The sequence below is a fragment of the Panthera pardus genome, unplaced genomic scaffold, assembly GCF_024362965.1.
Source record: "Panthera pardus isolate Hobbes unplaced genomic scaffold, ASM2436296v1 HiC_scaffold_10, whole genome shotgun sequence".
NCBI classification, from domain to species: Eukaryota; Metazoa; Chordata; class Mammalia; order Carnivora; family Felidae; genus Panthera; species Panthera pardus.
The window spans coordinates 11873140-11897414 of NW_026526655.1; the positions used below are offsets into that span (position 1 = coordinate 11873140).

The 24275-nt window shown below is 41.5% G+C and overlaps 1 protein-coding gene across 9 annotated transcripts in view; it reads right to left on the bottom strand.

Moving 5' to 3' along the window:
• Positions 1 to 24275, bottom strand: part of RHBDD1 (rhomboid domain containing 1) — a 133912-nt gene that overhangs the window by 70802 nt on the left and 38835 nt on the right. The gene's annotated exons all lie outside the window — the stretch shown is intronic.

The window sequence follows — 24275 nt, forward strand, 5'->3', positions numbered from 1 at the left end:
TTACACATACACAAAATGTCACCTATAATTTTAAGAAGTTCACGGATGGTTTGAATTCCATCCACGGACCTCCGGTTAAAGACCCTTGCCTGAAGTGAAAATAATTCATCACAAATGGGAGAATTTCAAACACTAGCCCCAAGTCTAAACATTTCGTTTGTACTCAAATCCTAAGACAGGGGCAGCCTTTTGTTTGGATTACTTAGGTTTATTAACACGCCCCGTCTCTTGGCTGTGCTGCTGCTCTGTCGTGGTGTAACCTACTCCTAGATTCAATTTCCTCCCTGCCCAAATCCGACTCTTAGTCATTCTTCCAGCTGAAGCCTGAGAGTAAGAAATTCTGCTACTCTCTGTATGTCCAAAAAGATCTTTCATTTCAGCCTCCCATCTGTCCAGAGGTACAGCATCAACCACTGCTGCTAAAAAATCTAAGTCGGACTGTCCTTCACCTGTCTTTTCAGATTTTCTCTTTATTTTGGATACACTGCCATTAATACCACAATCACTCCAGTTGTACAACCCTGAAAAATCATTATCGTTTTGTACAACCCTGAAAAATCATTAGCCATTACTGTTTGTCCTATAGACCTCCAGAGATGCAGCGCTGACACAGAATTGGGGCTCAACTTGTGTTTGTGGGGAAAAAAAAAAAACTAAAAAAACACAAAAAATATTGAAAGGTTAAAAAATCAAATCGCCGTTGGTGCACATTACTTATAAGGGATAGTGACGGTAATTGTGGACCAAAACTAAGATGAAGATATTCCTGTGTGTTATATGTCAAATGTATTTCCATAAGGCTGGGAAGAAGATGATTGTGGATTTCAGTTATGCAAACTATATGCAGATATTATTAACAACAGTACAGAGGGTTCTTTCCAATCATGCCGGCATAAACTGCTTCTCACTCCTTTGAGAGGTGACTTAGAAGGTTGAGCTAAGTGGTTATGCAAAATGTTCATGCTCCCATGTGCCACTGTTAAGGAATCAAAAGCCTAAGCTATGATTGAAAGCTGTGACAAGCTATAAAGGTCCTCCTCTGCTAAGTGGCAAATTCTTTCCACAGCTGAAGAAGCTGCCATCTCAGGCATAGCTCAGAAAGCAGAAAATGTATTACTCTAAGACATAATCTCCCGGTGTGTGCAGAGCAAACGACCTCATTAAGGACGTAGCTTGATGGAGACACAGTGTTAGACAAGGCAAGAGGACACGGTAAGGTAAGAGGCGGTCAGCTAGAAGGGGGCTGCTGTAGCACGTGTTCCAGAATTTCCTCCTGTAAAAGCAGTCTGTACCAGGCTGGAACTGCATTTAACAGAAGTTCTTAATTGTTTGGGGCTCTTAATGAACGATCCTAATAAACTGACCTAACAGCAGCAAGGTGTGGCAAGAGGTTTTCAGGTTTTTGAACATTCATGCCACTAGGGAAGACCTTGGTAGGACTGCTTCTTCCCAAGATAAACTGTTCTTAAACTGTTTGGTTTCTGTCCTGGATGCTTTCTTCAACCACTACTCCAGTACGTGTCTTTGGCAATGGCAATTTGGGAGAGACTTGGTCTATACGTTCTTTCTCTTCACCACATTCCCCGGCACCTCCTTCCTGCCACTGTTGGCTGCAGAAGTAAGAACCAGTCCTCTTCCAATATTATATTCCCTCCCAAGGGAGGCACTGAAATATTGGCCACGTAACCACTCTAATATCCATGTGCGTTTATTAAACATGGCACCAACCTCGGGCCTGGGGCTGGGAGCTGACCACTGACATTTACTTGAGTCCTAGACAAACATGATCTAGACAGAAACAAGAGTGCTTTTTGAAAAGGGATGAAAAGTCTCTCTTACAAAAGGGCTTCCAAGATAATAGATGATGCCCAGCCATTGGTTCTTGGTCCCATGGCCCTCAGCCTGGAAGCAAGATAACTTCATGAGCTGATTCAAGAGGGTAGCATTCATTCATTCATCAAATATGTACTGACTATTGCATAAATAAGACAAACACGGTCACGGCCTCGCGGAGCTTACAATCTGGTGGGGGCACACACACTCTCTAACTGCGAACTGTTTCAATGTAAGGAAGCAACTCTACTTTCCCTAGAGTAGTCTGGGATGGCTCCTTAAGTGACATTTAAAGTGACATCCATAGCATTTGGAGCTTGTATGCCCCAAGGGGAGGAAGGAAGCTTCACACAGGGAAAAGCACACAAGTAGGGGCTGTGAGGCTGGGAAGAACCTGGTGTGTTTTATGGCTGGAACATAGTGAGTTAGCGAGTGAGCATGAGGACATCCTACAGCATGAGATGAATTTGGAAAGGGGCGCAAACGCCAGATCTTATAAGCCATATGTGCCAAGGGGAGGAATTTAGGTTGTTTCCTGAGTACACCGGGAGGCCACAGGAGAATTTTTTTTTTCAATATATGAAATTTATTGTCAAATTGGTTTCCATACAACACCCAGTGCTCATCCCAAAAGGTGCCCTCCTCAATACCCATCACCCACCCTCCCCTCCTTCCCACCCCTCGTCAACCCTCAGTTTGTTCTCAGTTTTTAAGAGTCTCTTACGCTTTGGCTCTCTCGCACTCTAACCTCTTTTTTTTTTTTTTTTCCTTCCCCTCCCCCATGGGTTTCTGTTAAGTTTCTCAAGATCCACATAAGAGTGAAACCATATGGTATCTGTCTTTCTCTGTATGGTTTATTTCACTTAGCATCACACTCTCCAGTTCCATCCACGTTGCTACAAAAGGCCATATTTCATTCTTTCTCATTGCCATGTAGTATTCCATTGTGTATATAAACCACAATTTCTTTATCCATTCATCAGTTGATGGACATTTAGGCTCTTTCCACAATTTGGCTATTGTTGAGAGTGCTGCTATAAACATTGGGGTACAAGTGCCCCTATGCATCAGTACTCCACAGGAGAATTTTAAATGGGAGAATTTTTCACAATGATCTATTCTGTCCAGTGGGAGAGCAGAATCTACAGAGGCAAGAGCCAGCGTAGGAGACTAGTAAGGAGGCTCATGTAGCTCAGATGAAGAATGAGGGCAGCTTGGAAGAGGGTGGTAGCAGCAAAGGTGGGGAGAAGTGAGTGGCATCTATTCTGGCAGCAGAGATGAAAGAACTTGCAGTGGACTCCATGTAGGGGGTGCAGGAAGGGGAGAAATCTAGGCTGCTGCCTTGTGCAACAAGACGGACAGTGAAAGCCTTGGGGCACCTGGGTGGCTCAGTCGGTTAAGCGTCTGACTGTGGCTCAGGTCACGATCTCGCGGTTCATGGGTTCGAGCCCCACGTCAGGCTCTGTGCTGACAGCTCAGAGCCTGGAGCTTCAGATTCTGTGTCTCCCTCTCGCTCTCTGCCTCTCCCTCGCTTGCACTCTCTCTTAATACTAAACAAACATTTAAAAAAATTAAAAAAAAAAAAAAGGATGGACAGCAGAACCCTTTACTGGGATATGGGAAACTGGGAAGAGGAGAGGGCAGGGTGGATAGAGTTCAAAGCTCAGTATTGATGTGTTTCGGGACAGACGCCTGCAAGACAACTAAATAGAGGCAAGTAGTACAGTATTCAGTAGGAAGCTGGGAACCAAGTTGGAAACTGAGTGTAAGAATAATTCAAAATACTGCTCCAGGATATTTCATGTTACTTGACTTCTAGAATATTTGTATATACTAGGACAATATATCTTTATGTATATAACATAAGACACATTATAGACACACAAATATACATATATGTATCTAAAAATAAGATTTAAAGAAGGTACTGTACATTAAAACAGCAACAGATAATGGGGGGGGGGAGGAGCAGGGAGTAACATCTTCCTTTCTATTTTCCAAACTTCTTATAATAGTGTTTTAGTAATTGCATTTTTTTTTTCAAATACAAAGGGAACAGAATTTGGCGAGGCCCTCATTTAAAGAACGGCATTTCTCTCACCAGTGTGGTGGATAAATCTAAATGTTTTTGTTGTTGTGAGGGTAAATCGTCAAGAATGTTCTCTCCCATGTGGCACAGGCAAATGTTTTCAGATAGCACTCCAGATGAAAATCTGTAGCTTTGCGGTATTACGAAGTTTCTTTAGAATCTGTCGTTGTTACTCAGATTTTCAAAACGAAATGAAAGGTGTGCCAAATTAACTGAAAGCAACAGGTCGGTTTTATTTTGCACGCGACATAAGCAAACAACGATTCCCCTTCACCCCACACACTTAATTGGGGCACAGACGTTACAGAGTCCGTCCATGCGATTCTAGAAGTGAGGCCTGTGCTCCTTTGCTCGCCAGACACCTCACAGGACCAGACGTATCCTACAGCTTCCTTTCCCTGATTTTCCAAATTCACTATTGAGTAGCTTCCATTTGCCCAAACTCTCTCCCTCTTCTCTGCACCATCCCACATGCACCCTGGCCCCTGGGATCATCTAAGAAAGTGCTTGAGAACAGGGGAAACTGGAGTTCTATCACCTGGGGCTGAATCCTGGCTGTGACACCTTTGGGACCAACGTGCACCCACCTGCACTGGCTCTCCCCACTGGCACTGTCTTAGTTCAGGCCTCTCCCTGGCTCCGTCCCCCTTGCTCTGCTCCAGCCTGGCTCACCATTGTGCAAGCACTCTCTCTAACAAGCCAGCCTCGCCCCAATCCTTAAGCCTCTTGGTAGCTCCCCAGTGTTTCTAGAATAAAACACAAGCTAGCCTTGTTACATCCTTCACGTGGCTCCAGCTGCCTCTCAGCCTTCGCTCTCCACTGCCAGCCCGCAGCTCGACCACACCCAAGCTCGAGCCATTTGCAAAAGCCTCGCTTTCACCCTTCCCAACTTTGTATGCAATATTGCCTTCACCCGGCTAAGCCCTAGCAAAACGCTCCTGGCCAGCACGTTCCTGCAGGACAGGGTAGGGTCTGCGGCTCCTCTGTATTTTCCTGGCACCCAGATCTTTCCTCGTCTGCTGATTTCTCTGCCATCACCCTGCTGCTTAATCTAGTGGCTCTCAACCCTATTATACCCGATGCCCCCTTAAACTCAAACAGTCTGCAAGGCTCCATCTTCTTGAAATAAAATTTATAAACAATCACAATTACACACATACTTCTTAAGACACAGACACATACACACACACAATTTCAACTCAATGTTATAATGCTCTGGCTGTAAAATAAAGATTTTTAACAAGCAATGCAACAAAATCATAGGAATTATTTGCATAGGATACTACCAGAAGACACATAAAATGGTCCTTTGCTTGCCCCTACGTATGGAATCTGCATGAAGGTGAAAATAGTATATGCAGGCAGATACAGATGGGCTTTTTGTGACTCAAACACCACGTGCAGGGTTCCATCGGTGACATGATTTTATGTGACGATAAATAACTTTTGACTCCAAAAAAAGCAAAGTACAATCTTCCCTTAAGTTACATTTACAATTTTCCTGGAAAAGTCATTGTATATTAAATCCATGCCAAAAAAAAAAAAAAAGCAAACACACACACACACACACACACACACACAACTTTGTGTTTATATGAAAAGCACAACTAGGTTTTAGGCTCGGATAATCATAAACAGCTTATTCACCTACATAAATGTCCTTCCAACAGATTTGGGGATGGGAGAGTTATGCAGGATCATTCTGGTTGGAGGGCACTGTCCTGCATGGTGCAGGGCGATTAGTACCTCTGGCCCCTGCATACCCAATGCCAGCAGCACCGCTAATCATTATAATAACAAAAAACAACCCTGCCAATTTCCAAAGTCCTTCCTGGGGACCGAAGCCACCTATCCCAGTGGAAAACCACTGGCTTAGTACACAGCAAATGCTTATTAAATGTTTGTGGAATTGATAACCTTTAATCATTAGGCCTCAAAAATCTTTCTTTTCAAAGTACTTCCCATGTGACTATACTATGCACAAATTCCAAGGATTCCAAGTAAATCTACAACATATTGAACTGATACGCAAGCAAACTTCCCACCACGACTGAAATGCACATGGGGAGTAAGAATATTTGAAAGAGGCCATGATCACTTCCACATTGCACTGTGGCAGAATAAATGCAACTTGGCACGTGAAAAATGCTTTGCCATCTGCTATTACTATAGACAGAAATATTTCTGGATACCACATGAATGATTATTTGCACATCACCTCCACAAGTAAATATAAAATGAAAGAGAAGTTGGATTGTTTATAGCCTGATTGTAACATGTGCTACTGTTATGAAGCAAATGGATGTTCCTGTGAGCTCAGCCTTATGGAGGGGTTTTCAGAAGCAGTGTGATTCCTAGAAATCCCATGGTAGGGGGGCAGCTCTCTGAGGTTGTAGGAAGAGACCAGCATCAGTGACCCCGATTAATAGGAGTCATCACAGGGATACACAAGGAAAAAGGGTGGCAGGGTGGGGTGCTTGGGAGGCTCAGTCAGCTGAGCATCCGACTCTCGATTCTGGCACAGGTCATGATCTTCATGGGTTCAAGCCCCGTACTGGGATTCATGCTGACAGTATGGAGCCTGCTTGGAATTTTCTGTCTCTCTCTCTCAAAATAAATCAATAAATAAACTTAAAAAAAAAAAGTTACAGCTCCGTGGACTCCACCCCCAGAAATTCTTCAAAATTTCCTTAGAGTGGGATGCTGACATCATTTTGTTCGGTTTTTCTTTTTTTTTGGTTTTGTTAATTCCCTAGGTGATTTTAATGTGTTGAGGTCCACTGATCTCAAGCCAGAGTTCAAATTCTAATGGTGAGATTACACCTACATCGTAGGCCAATAAGAAAAACATTTTGAGTCTAGGCAAGCCTCTTTACCCTACACATTACCCCATAGAAGTGACATCTGTTTCCCTTCTTGGTAAGTGGGCCTTAATATATTCTACTATAATGCTGCAAGAGAGTAAGTATAACTTCGAAAATTCATGCAAGGAAACATGTGAGCTCACTTCAAAAGATTTACAAGTTCTTTGAACTTATAAAAACCTGGTAATTCAGCTAGTGTGCCCACATATCCAAGAAAGTGATATACACATGGCCGAAGGTAACCAACAGGAAAGAGTTAAGGTGATCCCCGAATCCCTAGATCCAACACAAAGACTGGGAAACAAAACTGGATCACAGTGTTAGCCTCTAATTTCAGAAAAACTAAATTCCACTTGTGGTTAAATCTGGTCTAAATCGAAATTCTGACTAATGAATGCCCCACCTACTACATGACTCAGAGACCTGGGTGTGCCATTGATATCACAGACTGCTTCTGTAGCAGCTTTGTTGGTATGCCTGGAAGGCAGAGTTTATGCTAAACATGAGCACAGAACCACGGGCAACACAGTTCTGAAAATGCCTATTAGAGGAGAATCTGTTTAAGCAAAGCAACCTGCTAGGCTGAGCATCTGTGGAAACCACGAGACCCACAAGAGCTCATCTCAGGGCACTGTCAGTGTCAAAGAAATGGTCCCACCTCCAACGGAGGCCCAAGGTGGGGAGATATTCCCTCATCTCCCTTCCTTGCAGCTGTACACAGGCATAGGACCTATACTTGGCCAGTGAGACAGATCTCATCTTGAGAATCTTATGATGAGAGTCCAGGGAAGCAATGTTCCAGTTCCATCCAGTTCTCTCAGGTGTTTCCAGCACAGTGCTTCAGTATTCTCAACAATTCTACAAGATATCGGACAGCCTTCTGATCAGTCCTTTTGTGGTTAAGCTTGCCAGAGTTGATTCATGTTTTCAACCAAGAATCCCAATTGGGGGGTTCCAGGTGTATATATGGAATCTGAGGCGATAAGTGGCTCTATTTTCTCTAGAATCGCCACTAGCCCTAGGACGATGGAAGGTCGGAGCTTTTGGTCAACTCTGCCACCAGGTAGGTGAGCTTCTGCATGTGGAGAATGAAGGTGTGGTGGACAGATTCCAAGATGGGCCCTGATGATACCTGATTGCTGGTCTTCACCCCTTTTACAATCCTTTCTTCCTGCGCATGGGTGGGACCTGCGACTTCCTTCCAAACAGAATAGAGCGTGCCACTTCCACGATTGCGTTACATAAGATCGTAACTTCTGCCTTACAAGCAGAAGACTCTTTTTTGCGCCCTTTGATGAAGGAAGCTGCCATACTGTGAGCTAACCCGTGGAGAGAATCCAGTGGCGAGGGACTGAGGATGCCCCTGGCTGACAGGCGACAGCAAAGCCCTTGGTCCAACAACCCACAAGGAACTGTGCTCTTTGATGAACCACACGGCTTGGAAGCAGATCCTTCCATGTCAAGCCTTCAGATGAGATCTTAGTGCTGGCTGACACCTTTGCTGCAGTCTTGTGAGAAATCCTGAAGCCAGAGACCCAGATAAGCCATGCCCAGCCTCCTGCTGCACAAACACCATGAAATAACAGATACGTGCTCTTTTAAGCCACCACACTTGATACGGTTTATTACATAGCAATAAATAACTAACACAGAAGCCAACACAGGAAAAGAAATAGAGCCAGGAGATGGAGACAAAATCCTAACACACCTTGTCCACACCTCCAAATCCTACCACATCTGATGCCTCTGAAGCCCTGGCCTGCACCACCGGAAATTCTAATCATGTAAGCCAACAGAGGTCCTTTTCTTTGATCAAGTTAGTTTCAGCTGGGCTTCTTTAAAATGTAACCGGAAGAATCTCAACAACAAAAGTGTCCGAGGATGACAGAAGCGAGGTAGAACCAGCAGATCTCAAAGTCTGAAGGGGAGTTCTGCCAGACGCTCTTTCAGTTCCGGCATAAGCTAAGGCTCCAGGTGGGATAGGGGACTTGATGATTCTAACGAAAGAGTCAAAAACGTGTCACGTACACTGAAGAATTATTAACCCAGATGGTCGAGTCACCAAATCAATTCTCAGAACCTCCGCCCTGGTATCAGATACAGGTCCATTCCTCATGTGTGGAAGATAATAAAAGTAATCTTGCAAGACTTAAAAGAGAAAAAATACATATAAGAGTATTCCATATAATGCCTGCCCTATTGTAGGTGTGAAGCAAGAGGTGAGGAAAAAATTCAAACATCTCATTTTTTTAACTGAGGAACACTATTTACCACCTCTACGAAAGAGCTCTGTGAAGTTCACGGAGACTTTACTCAGTAAGTGTTAGCACAGACTTCCAGGGGGTTGCAGGACTCGGGCGGCACTGGAAGACTCTGGGAAGCTCTGACTAGCTTCAGTGATTCTCAGGAGCCCTGACTCAGGGGCCCTGACGTGGTGGCAGCTCTCCCAGGGAGCCGGATGCTGATTTCAGGACTTTCCCTGTGGTATCTCTCGTTTTCCCAGACAGCCCATAAGACGGGTACTATTATTGGTCCCATTTTACAGATGAGGACTTGAGATTCAGAGAGAAGTAAAACCAAGGGCCAAGCTTACACAGAGCGAGGAGAAAGCGTGAGCGGCACTCAATAAATGTGTATTGAAAGGAAGACTCAGGAATGTATCCATCCCAAGGATCCCCACCTCCCTGATGGACACACTTTCTGCTTGTCTTTGCCTCAGACTCGGCACATCTGAGGAAGTTTGACTAGGAAGTATAACCTGCAGTGAGGAGCCTGAGACTCCGACAGAAGCATGAGTAGGAACCATGTCATTGTTCATGTGACACAAGTCTAACAATACCATGGGTCACTTCTGAGCCACAAAGCACTTGCGAAAAAATCAAATAATCTACTCTGATTTCTAACTTACAATCCTCAACAAGTTTTTTTTTTTCTTTCAAAAAACCAGTGCGTGCCTTCTTCAAATCTACTAAAAGCTTTATTGCACCAGGTGATTTCAATCTCGTTTACTGTTTTCTAAGCTCTTTCGCTGCCCATTCCCCCATCCAATCTTCTTTCCACCATGGATTCTGAGCTGGACCGTAAGAAATTCTATTGAAATTAATAGGCAAAAATCTACGAAATCCAGATTGAACGGGGACCTTGAGCCATCATTAAAGACGAAGTCCTGTGAAGATCTTGGAACACCATGGAACGCACGCGGAACACCTTCCTCATCAGTTAGGCCGTCCGCCTCCGCCCGCACGGGGAACGACGGTGCTGATGAAGCTTTCCAGACTGAATACGCAGAATGAGTCAGTCGGCAGCACTTGAAATACCATTACAAACAATGTGTGTCAAACCGTGTATAATCAGCACGCTCAAGACGCTTGATAGCAATCACTGGCAGTGTACTCAGAGACACTGGGGTGGAATTTATAAATTTTAAATGAACTTTTGCCATTTCTTACATCAAATCTTCAAAATGACTGCTACAATGCAAAAAAGCTTCAAACTTCCTGTTGCAAGCCAGGTATATTCACCATCCCCCTGTCTACTACCCAACTGTGACTCTCGGTTCTCTGTGGCCATGACTCAGTCAGTGCCCACTCCCTGCAAATACACCTTAAATCTTTTGCCACAACCTGAGAAGCTCAGATCAGAGATGTGATAACTTCCAGAACATGAATAATACCGCTGTGACTAGTATGAAATACCTGACTGAGGAAAACAAAACAGTCATAACGATGATGACGAAGAACATTTTTCTGCCTTCAGAAAAAGCCACGGTTCTCAATAGGCAAGAGGAAGCGTGGCCCTCAGGACTGGACATTCCATCCAGCCTTTTTACACAAACGAGGTTTGCTCTGTCACACCTTTAAAAAAACAAACAAACCGGGGACAGGAAGATCAGGGGAAAAATGAGTTCTGAGTAATGAGTCTGTGAGAAATGTGGCTAAGAGTCATAATAATCTATGACCCTTACTTTTTCACACAATTAGACTCTTGAAGGGGGGGGGGTTTCCTAAGCGAACTATCTTCTGCATCCTAGAACTCTAGCCTCATTTCTCATTCAGCAGCTTGCAGGAGGGAAGAAAAGGGAAGGAGGCCACCGTGAGTCACCAACAAGTTAGATAAAGCAGAAACCTAGTTCACCATAAGTACAGAGGTAGTATCTACGGCGAAATGACTTTAAGGGGATTCTCCAAAGCGAAATGCAAAAAAACAAAACAAAACAAAACACCAAAAAACATTAGTAACAGCAGATTTCCATCAACACTGCACTACACTGGTTATTAGTAAAAAGATGGATCGGATAGTGTTCATTTTTAATTCATAGACTCTACTTGTATATTCAGTACAAAAAGAGCACTGCAAGTTTATAAAGTCATTTTTCTGCCGCCCGCGTAAGTACTGAATTATTTAAAGCTCATTTGAAAAACACACACACACACCTGACAGTTTTTAAAATACTGTTTGACAACAGCATTTTCAACATCTATAAAAATATGTGCTAGAAAAGCAGATTCTGTGCACACTGTCTTTCGTTAGCAAGTCCTAAGGTATTTTTTACCCACCAGTGTGTCACATCTCACAAAATCATTTGAGAGAAATAGGGGGGAAAGGTGACCCTTTGCTCAGAGTTCAAATCACTTGATGATATATATATCTATATATCTATAGATATATATATCTATATATATCACCCAGTGAATCTATATCACCCTCAAAGTAAAATTAACTGGTTCATCAAAATCTGCACAATGTCAGTTCCACTGGGAAATCTTCCCTCCAATGACAAAATCGGAATTCCTGGATAAAGCGACACTACCGATGAGCGTTCTCTCCAAAAGACTTCACCAAATACAACTGTGATGAGTTTGCATGCCATCAGTTGGAATCCCTCAGAGAAACTCAGAGACTTGAAAAAAAAAAAATGTTTCTGAAATATTGTCTGGATCATGAAATCTCCATGTTTTCTTTTAGAAAGAACACTTGGTTTTACTAATATCAGTCCACAACTTTAATGAAAACACACACGGTAATCTCTTAAAACGGAAAAAGATATTCCCCCTGAAACATACATCCTTCCAGAAGCTGATCTAGGTTCCTCCCACCACCGCTTCCATTTCCTTTTTCGTATCTGCTCTCAGGCAGTCTTTCTAATTCTCTTAGTTAAGCCTGCCAAAGGCTTGCCCACTTGATTTGTCTCTTTCAAAGAAAAGACACTTCAATGACCAATTCTGTCATATTTTTCCTTTTTGTTTTTTTTCCTATTTTTTTTAATGTTTATTTATTTTTGAGAGAGAGAGACAGAGTGCAAGCAGGGAAGGGGCAGAGAGAGGAGGAGAAAGAGAATCCAAAGCAGGCTCCAGGTTCTGAGCTATCAGCACTGAGCCTGACGTGGGGCTTGAACTCATGAATCATGAGATCATGACCTGAGCTGAAGTCGGTCACTTAACTGACTGAGCCACCCAGGCGCCCCATTCCTTTTTGGTTTATTAAATTTTGCTTTCATTATTATCTTCCTCTAATCTTTCATTTGTTCCATTCATAGCTTCTTAAATTGAGGGCTTATGTTATTTACTTTGTAATCTTTCTTGCTATATTATTTAAAAAACACTTCAGACTTTGCCATAGCCTGCAGGTTTGATGTGGGGTATTCTTACTATTTACAAAGTTTCTTTTTAAATTTCCTCTTAAAGCAGGGAGTTACTTAAATATTTCTAATTGATTATGATTATTGGGATTGTATATTCCTTTGGCTCATATTTAGTTTTTTAAGTCTTTGTTAATATTGTGTCATCAGAGAACATGACCTAGAAATCTCCTTTTCTTTTTTTTTAGCAATAATCTTTTTTTTTTCATTTTTTAAATATAATTTATTGTCAAATTGGTTTCCATACAACACCCAGTCAGTGTTCATCCCAACAGGTATCCTCCTCAATGCCCATCATCCACTTTCCCCTCTCCTCCACCCCCTCCCCGCCATCAACCCTCAGTTTGTTCTCAGTATTCAAGAGTTTCTTATGGTTTGCCTCCCTCCCTCTCTGTAACTTTTTTTCCCCCTTCCCCTCTCCCATGGCCTTCTGCTAACCTTCTCAAGATCTACATATGCGTGAAGACATATGGTATCTGTCTTTCTCTGACTAACTTATTTCACTCAGCATAATACCCTCCAGTTTCATCCACATTGCTGCAAATGGCCACATTTCATTCTTTCTCACCGCCAAGTAGTATTCCATCGTATATATAAACCACATCTTCTTTATCCACTTGTCAGTTTATGGCACATTTAGGCTCTTTCCATAATTTGACTATTACTGAAAGTGCTGCTACAAACATTGGGGTACACGTAACCCCTATGCATCAGCACTCCTGTATCCCTCGGGTAGATTCCTAGCAGTGATACTGCTGGGTCATAGGGTAGATCTATTTTTAATTTTTTGAGAACCTCCACACTGTTTTCCAGAATGGCTGCGTCAGTTTGCATTCCCACCAGCAGTGCAAAAGGGTTCCCGTTTCTCCACATCCTCGCCAGCATCTACAGTCTCCTGCTTTGTTCATTTTAGCCACTGAAGGTGCCCTTGTAGCCTCGTGTACAACCCTCTCTACCGCATGCAGGCACCTGTGGTCCCGTGTGGGATGAGGCAGGGCGCTTCACCCATTCTCGCCTGGGTGTTGAGATGCCTTTTCAGTCTTCTGAAGCCTCAGTTTTCCCTTTTCCTGTTTGAGTCCCTGACTTTGCTTTCCAGCTCTGTACTCAAAGATTCTGAATCTGACTTTTCTTTACTGCTCACTCTATACTTCTGGACTTGGGTCAATAACTTGGCTATTTACACTTTGCCTTTTATCTTTAATTGGGCCAGCCACCCCCTACTCTGACTTTACTCCACAAACACACATTTATCGAGTAACTGTGATGTGCCAGGCACTGTCTCAGACACCGAGGACAGACTGATGATATCCCTGTCCTCTGGGCCTTTAAAGGAGACAAGCAAGTTGAGATTGATGACAGTATGAAGATACTCGTGAAAATATGCTACTATATATTTATATTTTACCAACACATTTTTTCTACTGTAAGTAATGCACGTTCACTGTAGAGAATTTGGAAAAAAAAAAAAGAGATAAAGGAAAAAATGATAAACAACTCCATAACCTTGAGTTAACCATTAATACTATTTTTGGATTTTTTCCTAGTCCTTTTTGTGACTCTTCTTTGGGGAAAAAATTGAAATCACATTATATATAATATGTTACATTCTACTTTCTACCCTCATCTGAAGATTTTCAAATTTAATGGTCATATTTCCAATATTTAACTCCATTAAAATAACTTCTGAACATACCATTTTAATGGCTATATAATATTCTATTGCATCATGATTTATTACATCATTTACTCTATTGGACACTTAAGTGGTTCCCAATTTTCCAGTACTTCATGACAACAAGTACACTTCTGTTGGTCTTTTTCTGTATTTCTGGTTATTTATAATTTGGGCAGGTTCCTAGAAAAACAGTTACTTAATTAAAGGGTATAAACTTTTTACAGCTCTTGATACAGATCATCGAATTACTTTTCAGAAAGTTTATACCAATACGCAGTCCCACTGGAAGTTTATCTATACTCCGATTCACCAAATCCTTGACAATAGTGATAATTTTTTAATCTCATTAATTTAATGAGTAAAATAGCTTATTATTTTTAATTTCCCTTTATTTGGTTAATGATGAATGTTCATATTACACATTTATTAGCCACCGATTGATTTTTTTTCTGTCAACTGTCTATTGATGGACTTTTTCGATTTGCCTATATTTTTCCTTTTTTTTTTTTTTTTAATTTTTAACGTTTACTTAATATTGAGAGAGCATGAACAGGGGAGGGGCAGAGAGAGAGGGAGACACAGAATCTGAAGCAGGCTCCAGGCTCTGAGGTGTCAGCACAGAGCCCGATGTGGGGCTCGAACCCACAAGCCATGAGATCATGACCTGAGCCGAAGTCGGACACTTAACCGACTGAGCCACCCAGGCGCCCGGCCTATATTTTTCTTATAGTTAGTATTACTTACCACAAAAAATTGATCCTCTTTTTTTCCTAATTTCTGTCTTGTGTGCTTTCTACTTTGACAAATGACATATTTGGATCTGGGGGAAAAAAACTGTTGCCTTGGCTTCGAGATTACTACATTCATTGCTTTTATCCTTAGAAATTTCCTCCCAACTCAAGAACTGAAAAACTTCCTTCGCATACCCTTAGACATGTTTTACATGTTTTTAAAATATGCTAAACAAAACCTATAAGAAATCTGTTTTCACATATACTGAAGTAAAGCTCTAACTTTAGCTTCTTCCAAGTAGTTAAAAAATTCTTCAAGCACCATTTGCAAAATAACCCTATTTTCTCAACTGATTTCTGATTGTGTCTTTATTACGTTTGTGGCCTATTTGGTTCTTAAAAGATGTAGAAAAAAAAAGTATATCTTGGAATCGAGGAACTATGGTGATATAAATAACAGAGGAGACATATACTGCTAGAAATAAAACTTATTTATTTGACCTGTGTGTTATAAATGACTACAAAATTAAAATGCTCTCTTCTTGAATTCAGAGGGGAACAATGTCCATTTAAGGAGAGATAAATTAGAATCAAATTATTTTATCTCTCATATAAGCTAATGAGAAGCCAACTTTAAAATGGAAGGAGTCTGCAGCCTGTTCTCAGCTGGTTATCACAGAATAATTGATGCGCTAAATGACTTCAATTCATAGCACGGACTGTCTTCATCTTGCATAATTTCATCCAAACCTGAATGTAAATGGAAAAGTCCTCTTGCCTATTTAACTCCCATGACTTTTAACTAAAAATCACTTAAGACTGCAGAAGAGGAAGGAAGAAATTAGCAAATATAAAGAACTTTCAATCTGAAAACATTCCTTTCTATACTGAAAGGGTAAGAATTAAGTAAATACATCAGAACTCTCCAGAGATGTGATTTATCATCTTATTAGTTGAGAGTGAATATTTAATTGTATAACATTTATCTCCAATAGTGACTCCTGAAAAAAACTCCAAACAGGTCAAAGTGAATTCTAAATACTCCAAAGGGAAATAAAAGTGCTTCACAGAGTTCATTATTTTTTTTTTAATGAAAAAAATATTAGTAAAAAGAAAATCAAGTTGAAAGAATTGCTACATTTGGTAATTAAAACTTTTCAGAATAAAAAACACCCTTTTGCTATAAGGCACATTACACAATTTAGTTAAGATGCACTTATTCCTATCACCTTTTAACACAGGATATAGAACTTTTCCACTTTTTAAAAAATTCCTTTTAACAATACCCCCCAGTCCCCATTACCTGAGACATACCATGAACCTGTCACCAAGTCACCAGCACGGATCATTAACAAGCCTAGTTAGTTAAGCACAGATTAGGTAGATGCCACCATCCACACACTCACAATTATATCACAGCATGGTGGCCAATTAGTTGCAGCCTGGGTAGTAAGCCTTATTCCAGACAACTCCATGTTCAACCGGAAAACCAGCTGCTTCCTTATTTCTACCTACTGCTCTTCTCTGTTATTCTGAGCCAGCCAATTGGGTAGAGCAGGCCCTAGACAAGGTCTGACTAATTTACAGACAGCAGGCACCTTCCATGCTGGTGCGCTCTGGTCGGGATGGAAATTTCTCACATCCCCCTCTGTGTATGACGTATACATTTTAAAATAGAAAGGCTGTCCAATTACGGAAAACAATATGGGTCATACACCTGATCAAAACTTACTCAAATCACGTTAGTGCCTAACTGAACACTGTTTCTGAATCACACAAGGGCAAATGAAAGGAAGGTAATGGCTTATACACACAGACATTTAGGAATAATAATTTATAACTCTTCATTAAAAATAAAATAAAATAGATACTGTATGTTTTCACTCAGATGTGGATCCTGAGGAACTCAACAGAAGACCAGGGCAGAGGGGAAGAGGGGGAAAAAAAGTCACAGAGAGGGAAGGAGGCAAACCACAAGAGGCTCTTAAATACTGAGAACGAACTGAGGGTTGATGGGGGGGTGGTGGGGGAGAGAGGAAAGTGGGTGGTGGGCATTGAGGAGGGCACCTGTTGGGATGAGCACTGGGTGTTGTACGGAAACCAATTTGACAATAAATTACATATAAAAAAAGTGAAATAAATAGCACAATACAGCGTATAAAGCGAAAGCACAGCAATTTTGGAATGTTTTCATACGTAGGAGGGCCTTCATTGGTGCTGTCATTGCTGCAGTAGCTAACGCTTCCTGAGGGCTTATTCTGTGCCAAGCAGTGAGCTAAGCATGCGACATAAATTACTTTAGGTTTTTTTCCGTGAATGCATGCATGCCAATTTCCTCGTTTATCTTTGTGTCTAGTGTAGCTCATGGCATGGTTGTAGATACTCAATAAGTATTTGCTGAAAGGTGCAACTGGAAGGAACATGCACGTAGAATGTTAAACTTCTGAGCCCTTTTCTCTTGATCTCAAGTGATGTATCAACTTCATGAAAATTATGGCTGAGTTGATTCATTTGGGAAACTACTGTAACATAAATCTCTATCATGGAGTATATTCTAAACTAAAGGGGATTATGAATGATGCTGTGATAATGAAGAAAAATTCTGAATCGCAATCCTAAAGTGTTTCCTATTATATATATCTATGCGGGACACAGATGTAAAATAAATGCTGGATTATTTAAAAACAACAACAATAAGAACAACAAAAAAACCCCCCAAAAACAAAAACACCTGTCACAGCCAAGAGGAGCTGCTATGGACTGAATTTTTCCGCACCCAAATTCATACGTTTGAAGCCCTAACTCTCAGTGTGATAATATTTGGAGATGAAGCGTTTGGGAGATAACTGGTTTAGATGAGTTCATGTCAGTTTGTGCTGACATTAGTGCCCTTAGAAGAAGAGACACCAGAGATTAAGCTTGAGTCCCTCCCTTGTCCTCCCTACCATGTTACAACACAGTGAAAAGGCAGCCATCCGTAAGCCAGGAAGAGATTCTGCACCAGAAACCGGCCGTGCTAGCATCTTGATCTTGGACATCTAGCCTCTAGAACTGTAGGAAAATAAATTTCTGTTGTTTAAGTGACACAGTCCATGGCATTTTGTTATGGCAGCTCATGCTAACCTATACAGGTACTAAGCAGATATGAAGACTAAATATTATGTGGTATCCTGGAAGAGATTCTGGAACAACAACAACAACAACAACAACAACAACAACAACAACAAAAGGACAATAGGAAAAAACTAGGAAAATCCGAATAAAGTATGGACTTTAGTTAATAATCTGTCAATACTGGCTCATTAATTATAAGAAATGTACATACTAATTTTAAGATGTCGAAATTAGGTGAAAATGGGTGTGGATTATAGGGGAACTTTTTGTATAGCTTCACAATTTTTCTGCAAATCTCAAGACGTTCTAAAAAATAAAATTTATTTAAAATACTTAAGTAAATAAAATATCTGTCTTCAATCTTTCCCCCCAAATAATCCATCATATTATTTATTTTTGTTCTTAGCTACAGTTAAAGTATATCTTTATCCATTAATATTCAGGAAGAAAGAAATTCCCCATAAACATTATCTTAGTCATTATTTATAGAACATAAAATTGTACTATGTTCTTCAGGTCTCTTAGTATATATAATCTAATAAGAACCACGTGGTATTTAATATCACACAGCTTCTTGAAAATATGTAAAGCACACAAACAAATTACACACAACAAAACACAACTTACTGAAAAGGAAATGACAAGTTGTCCTATTTCACTAATTAAAAATTCGCAAATAACAGCAAAGTTACAATTTTTGTTATGTATCAAATTTCAAAAAAAAATTGAAGAGAATATTCAGGCTAGCCAGGAAGTGGGCGCCTTCTGTTTTTTTCTTTCTGTTTTTTTTAATGTTTATTTATTTAGCTTTGAGAGAGTGAGAGACAGAGAGAGAGAGAGAGAGAGAGAGAGAGAGAGAGAGAGAGTACAAGCAGGGGAGGGGCAGAGAGTCAGAGTGTCTGTTGTTCCAGACAGAATCTGAAGCAAGCTCCAGGCTCTGAGCTGTCAGCACAGAGCCCAACGGGGGGCTTGAACCCATGAACTGTGAGATCATGCCCTGAGCTGAAGTTGGACACTTAACTGAGTCACCCACGCGCCCCAAAGCGGGCACTTTCATATGCTGTCACTGGACTATCAACCAGACCAACTTACAGAAAGCATGTTGATAACATGTATAAAAAGCCATGAAAATAATTCAAACCCTGAGATCATTGATTATATTTCTGGGAATCGACTCCAAGGATATATGCAGGCTTGGGAGCCAAGACTTGCAAATAAGGTGCTGACAGGCATCCTCACTTGTCATTTGAAAGATCAGGTAGCAAGATTAGTATGTAAAATTAGTGAATGAGAAAACAAACTTAAGGAACCACAAAAGGAATCCTGATGCAGCCATTAAAAATCGAGGCTTTTGACCTGCGCTCACAAATAAGTTAAAGAAGGGGGAAATTTACTTGCGTGTGAGGGTAGCACTGTGTGATGGGATGCCAAGACTAGTTTTCTCCGGGCGGGAGATCACGAGCAATTTGCTTTCTTCACCATGTGTTTAGAGATTTTCAACTCCTCTACAACGAATTTGCAATAATCAAAAGATTAACAACTGAGAAATTAGGTTACATTTCCATTTAGCTGCTGCTTTTTTTTCAGTTCAATTATTTATGTAATTTAACCAACTTCTGGAAGAAATTGTCATACAAATCTCTAAGAAAAGAATAACTGAAGAAAAGTCAGTTGTCAGATGAAATTGTCTTTTCTGTTTTCCCCGCACCTCCTGTGCAGCTCGAAGTTGACTTTCTCAGGCTGGTCCAGGGCAGGGTCTCCCCACTGTCCACAGGCTTGGACTCCAGAGCCAGAGAGATGATTTATACACCCCCTTTCCCTCAAGGAGTTCCAATTCTAGTGGCAGGGAAAGTTCCCTGCCTCAAAATTTCTCATTCTCATCTCATAAAATCTGACTCCAGGGAATCATTGCTTTGGTTAAGTATTGCTCTCACCTTGAGTTCTGCTCAACTACAAGCCCTCCTGGGAGGCAGACAAATTAACTAACTCTTTTATAGGATTCATATAACTTTCCTTTATGGGAGCCTGTAAGGAGGGGAAGGAGGAAGTGTGTAAATGGACATCCAAGGAATGCAGAAGAAAAATCTCCCCTGCTTCACAGAATTTGCTCAGGACAGCCCTGGAATGTTGATTCAAACTTATCTCCTTAACAGGCTCCGAAACCATGTTTCCATGAAATAAAACAGAAGGTGAGTATCAGTGCTATAAACATTTGTCATCCAAGCTTATTAGAAAAACAAAACAGCCCCAGTAGATACAAACAAAAGATGGGATTATATATTATAAACAGAACCACCAAAACTTCATAAAATGCTCATCCTGGACAATGCACAAACAGATTTGTGTATGCACACATATACATATACGTACATGAACACGAACATGAACCAAACAACTCAGCATCGTATCATACCTACTAAAAAGGTTATGTTTTATTTTTTTAAATTTTTTAATTAGGTTTATTTATTTATTTTGAGGGCGAGCAAGCAAGCAGGGAGGGGCGGAGAGAGAGAGAGAGAGAGAGAGAGAGAGAGAGAGAGAGAATCCCAAGCAGGCTCTGTGCTGTCAGCACAGAGCCTGATGCTGGGCAAGAACCCACGGACCGTAAGATCATGACCTGAGCCGAAACCAAGAGTCAGACACTCAACTGACTGAGCCACCCAGGCGCCCCAAAGAGTTGATGTTTTAAATTGATGATACCCAGCGCAGTTCAACTGCAGACAAGAGCGACAGAAGAAATTGGCATAACTTCTTGAAAAACAACTTAACCCACCCTTGAAAAACATGGATCCCAGACAGCAGCCCTCTCTCCTTTCAGTCATCTGCCCAAACACCACCTCAACCCTGAAGAAAGGACAGTTCCTCCTTAGGTACAACCATCAGGTCATTTTTGTTGCAGGAGCTGTCTCCCCCAAGCATGATTAATTTGGGTATCACCGAAATTACTTATTTTGTCACTTGCTTATTTATACAAACCCCCAGTGTATATTCTGACCCTATATCCATTTGGGTTTTGTTTTATTTCCCACTAAGCTGCTGGAAATACTCCCACATTTGCACAGTTTAGAAAGGAATCTTATGCTTTCCGTTGGGAAAAGGTGTTACCTCTTATACTTCATTTTCCACTTTGCTCTAAATAACCCTTTCTTCAATTTTCAAAGGATTTTATTACTAATGCTGTTTGTGACTGAATAGCTGTTATTAGCATCTTTGGTTGAGGTGAACTCTAAATCTGTTAGCACATATTTCCATATACTGACAGCTATCTTGTGAGCCGGCACAGACTTTAGCAAGCCTCGTGAATAATACTCGTTCTAATGAAAGACAATAAATTAGTAGAAATGTGTGATCACACCCTGTTCTTCTCAATGCCACCAATGCCCTGGCTATTTATTACCACTGAGGACAATAAATGACACTGCTCCTATATACATTTCACTCCAGTTTAAGTAACGAGTAGCTACCCAAAAGCAGTAGCTGTCAAAATTTTTGTGCCGTATCCCACAATAAACATACATTTTAGATTTGACCCAGGTCACATACACATACAGCTAAAATATACATACAGAAATTTCTCAATTCTTACCCTTACTGTATTCAAAATTAATATTTCTATTTCTCCCTGCCCCCCCCCCCCACTTCCTTCTTTTCTTTCTGAATACCAGTTGTGACCAACTAAATTGATGTCAGGATCTCTTTTTTTTAAGCACTTTTTTTTTTTTTAACATTTATTCATTTTTGAAAGACAGAGAGAGACAGAGCACGAATGGGGGGTGGCCAGAGAGACAGGGAGACCCAGAATCCGAAGCAGGCTCCAGGCTCTGAGCTGTCAGCACAGAGCCCGATGCGGGGCTCGAAGCCACAGACTGCGAGATCGTAACTTGAGCCGAAGTCAGCCGCTCAACCAACTGAGCCACCCAGGCACCGCTGATGTCAGGATCTCTTAAAGGGTTAGAACCCACAGCTGAAAACCCTGCTTTAAAGCCCCGTTACTGCTGGGTGATGTCGCTGTGACTCAGGGACCACAGCATCTGGGCACCGACTTGCCCCACGCCTCTACCCTTTGCTTCCACTCCAATCTCCACATCCCCCAAGCACTGTCCTTTGTCCTTATGGCTTTTCATTCTATTTTCCCCCTCTTCTTTCCATTCAACTCGCTGTGGCATTACAGCTTCTGCAGGGCACATCTGCCCCAAGATAGTGGCATAAAGCAAGCATTTTCTTTGACCCATACTCAGGAGTTCAGAGAACGCAGAGGGGTGGACAGCCTCTGCTGCACGACATCGAGGCTAGGTTGATTGCTGGCGATCTCTGAAGGCTCACATGTCATGACAGAATCGGAAGGGATGGACTTCTAACACAGACCCCAGGGCCAAGTATTTCTGCTCACAAGACAAGAAACATGTTGCCTCCGAAGTCGTGAGGCACTTTTGCGGACATCTACTGATTACAGTGGGTCACAAATCCACCCAGTTGAGGAGGAGGTGAGCTGGACGCCACCTCTTGATGGTGGAGTGGCTAATTTCTAAAAGAACATGTCCGGCAGGAGATGGTGTGACAGTCACGTTCTGAACAGTTATTCCCCAACATCGCTCCTAATTCCCAGGCAAAGATCCAACAGCCTACTGTGTAGGTAGATTCACAGGCATGTCAACTAGCACTTCAAATGTGATGTAGCCAAGCTGACCGCTGTCCTCTTCTTCGGTGTCCCCTATCTCAGTACGACTGTGGGGGGCAGGAGGAACCCTTATGTTGTGTTTTAGACAAACATGCCAGAAACAACTTCTCACAAAATGTAAGCAGACGGAAGGAGAGAACTTAGCATGTAAGAGATGGGAGGATGAACGTAGCATGACAATTCCGTGCCGTCTAAAGGATTCTATCCCATATGGAACACAGGCAGGTTTCATAGTCAGTCTCTGGAGTAAGACAGACAAGGAGCCATTCTCCTTTGGACAAGGACTTAACAGCTCATGTTGACAGCTGTTTATCTAGCAATTTCAGCAGTTATGTATGTTTTCGCATGCCCCACTGTGTCCCTCTCTCTGCACCAAGCACCCCTGAAAAAGGTTCTACTTGTCTAGCAGAACATCACCACCTTTCCTTTCGTACAAGCTCAGAAACCTTCAAGCAGCTAGAGAGGCAGCATGAGGGCTTAGAGCAGCAGTTCTCAAAGTGTGCTCTATGGGCCACGGAGGTCCCAGAGATCCTTCCAGAAGTCCATGAGGTCAAAACTATTCCCCTAGCACTAAGCCATATTTGCCCTTTTTGCTGTGCTGCTGTTTGCACTAATGGTATACAAGCAGTGGTGGGTTCAACTGCTGATACCTTAGCACGAATCATATGAATCGAGGCAGTGGCCCCCAACAGCACCCTCAGTCACTGCGTTCTCGACAGCCACATATTCAAAGTTAAAAAAAAAAAAAAGCTACGTTTTATTTCACAATGCTCTTAATAAATAAAACAGAATAGAATTCTTAATTTTCAAAATATCAGTATTAGCACACGTTTTTTATATGTTATGTGACAAAACAGGAAATATGTATCACGTGCTTCAACTGTGTATCAGAGCAAGACGCTTGTCACCAAGAAGAGCTCTTGTGATTGGGTGAGTTGTGTGAAGAACCAGCCACTGTTTTCATGGATCAACCTCTCGTGTCATATTCACTTGGAAGAAAATCTGACAGACTATGGTTAAATAAATGGAAAATGATACCCGCTTTCTCAAAAATGAACAAGATGAGCCTTCAAAAAAAAAAAAAGAAAGAAAGTAGCTGACGATATTTATTGCCAGTGATAAAGTTTGAGCTTTCAAGTGAAAATCAGAATTTTTTGGAAATTGACAAGACTGACACCATGAAAGCTTCCCAATGCTTGAAAGACTTCTGGTAAAATCAGTGGTGACACTGACAAATGGGGTATTCTGATACTGTCTAATTAAATTTGTCAATGTTTACAAGGTCTGCATAGTCGGCAAGCCAATATTTCCAAATGACCAATGCAGGATCTTAGAAAAATCATATGTGGGTAGAAGATCTGTTCAAAGTTTAAGACAGGCCAGTGGACCTTCCCATAACAGAGTATGGCAGGGTTCACGGATATGGTTTCAGATTCCATAGTAGAACTGACCTTTAAGAAAGTACTGCTTGCCAACTGTGGGTACAAAGAAGAATACCCACAATTATCTGAAAAGGCTATTAAAATGCTCCCTCCTAATCTTTCCAAGGACACGTCTGTGTCAGGCCAAATTGTTTTTCACCAAAATGATATGCCTCAACAGATTAATTGGGGAAGCAAATACAGGGGTCAGATGCTTTTTTCTTATAAGCTG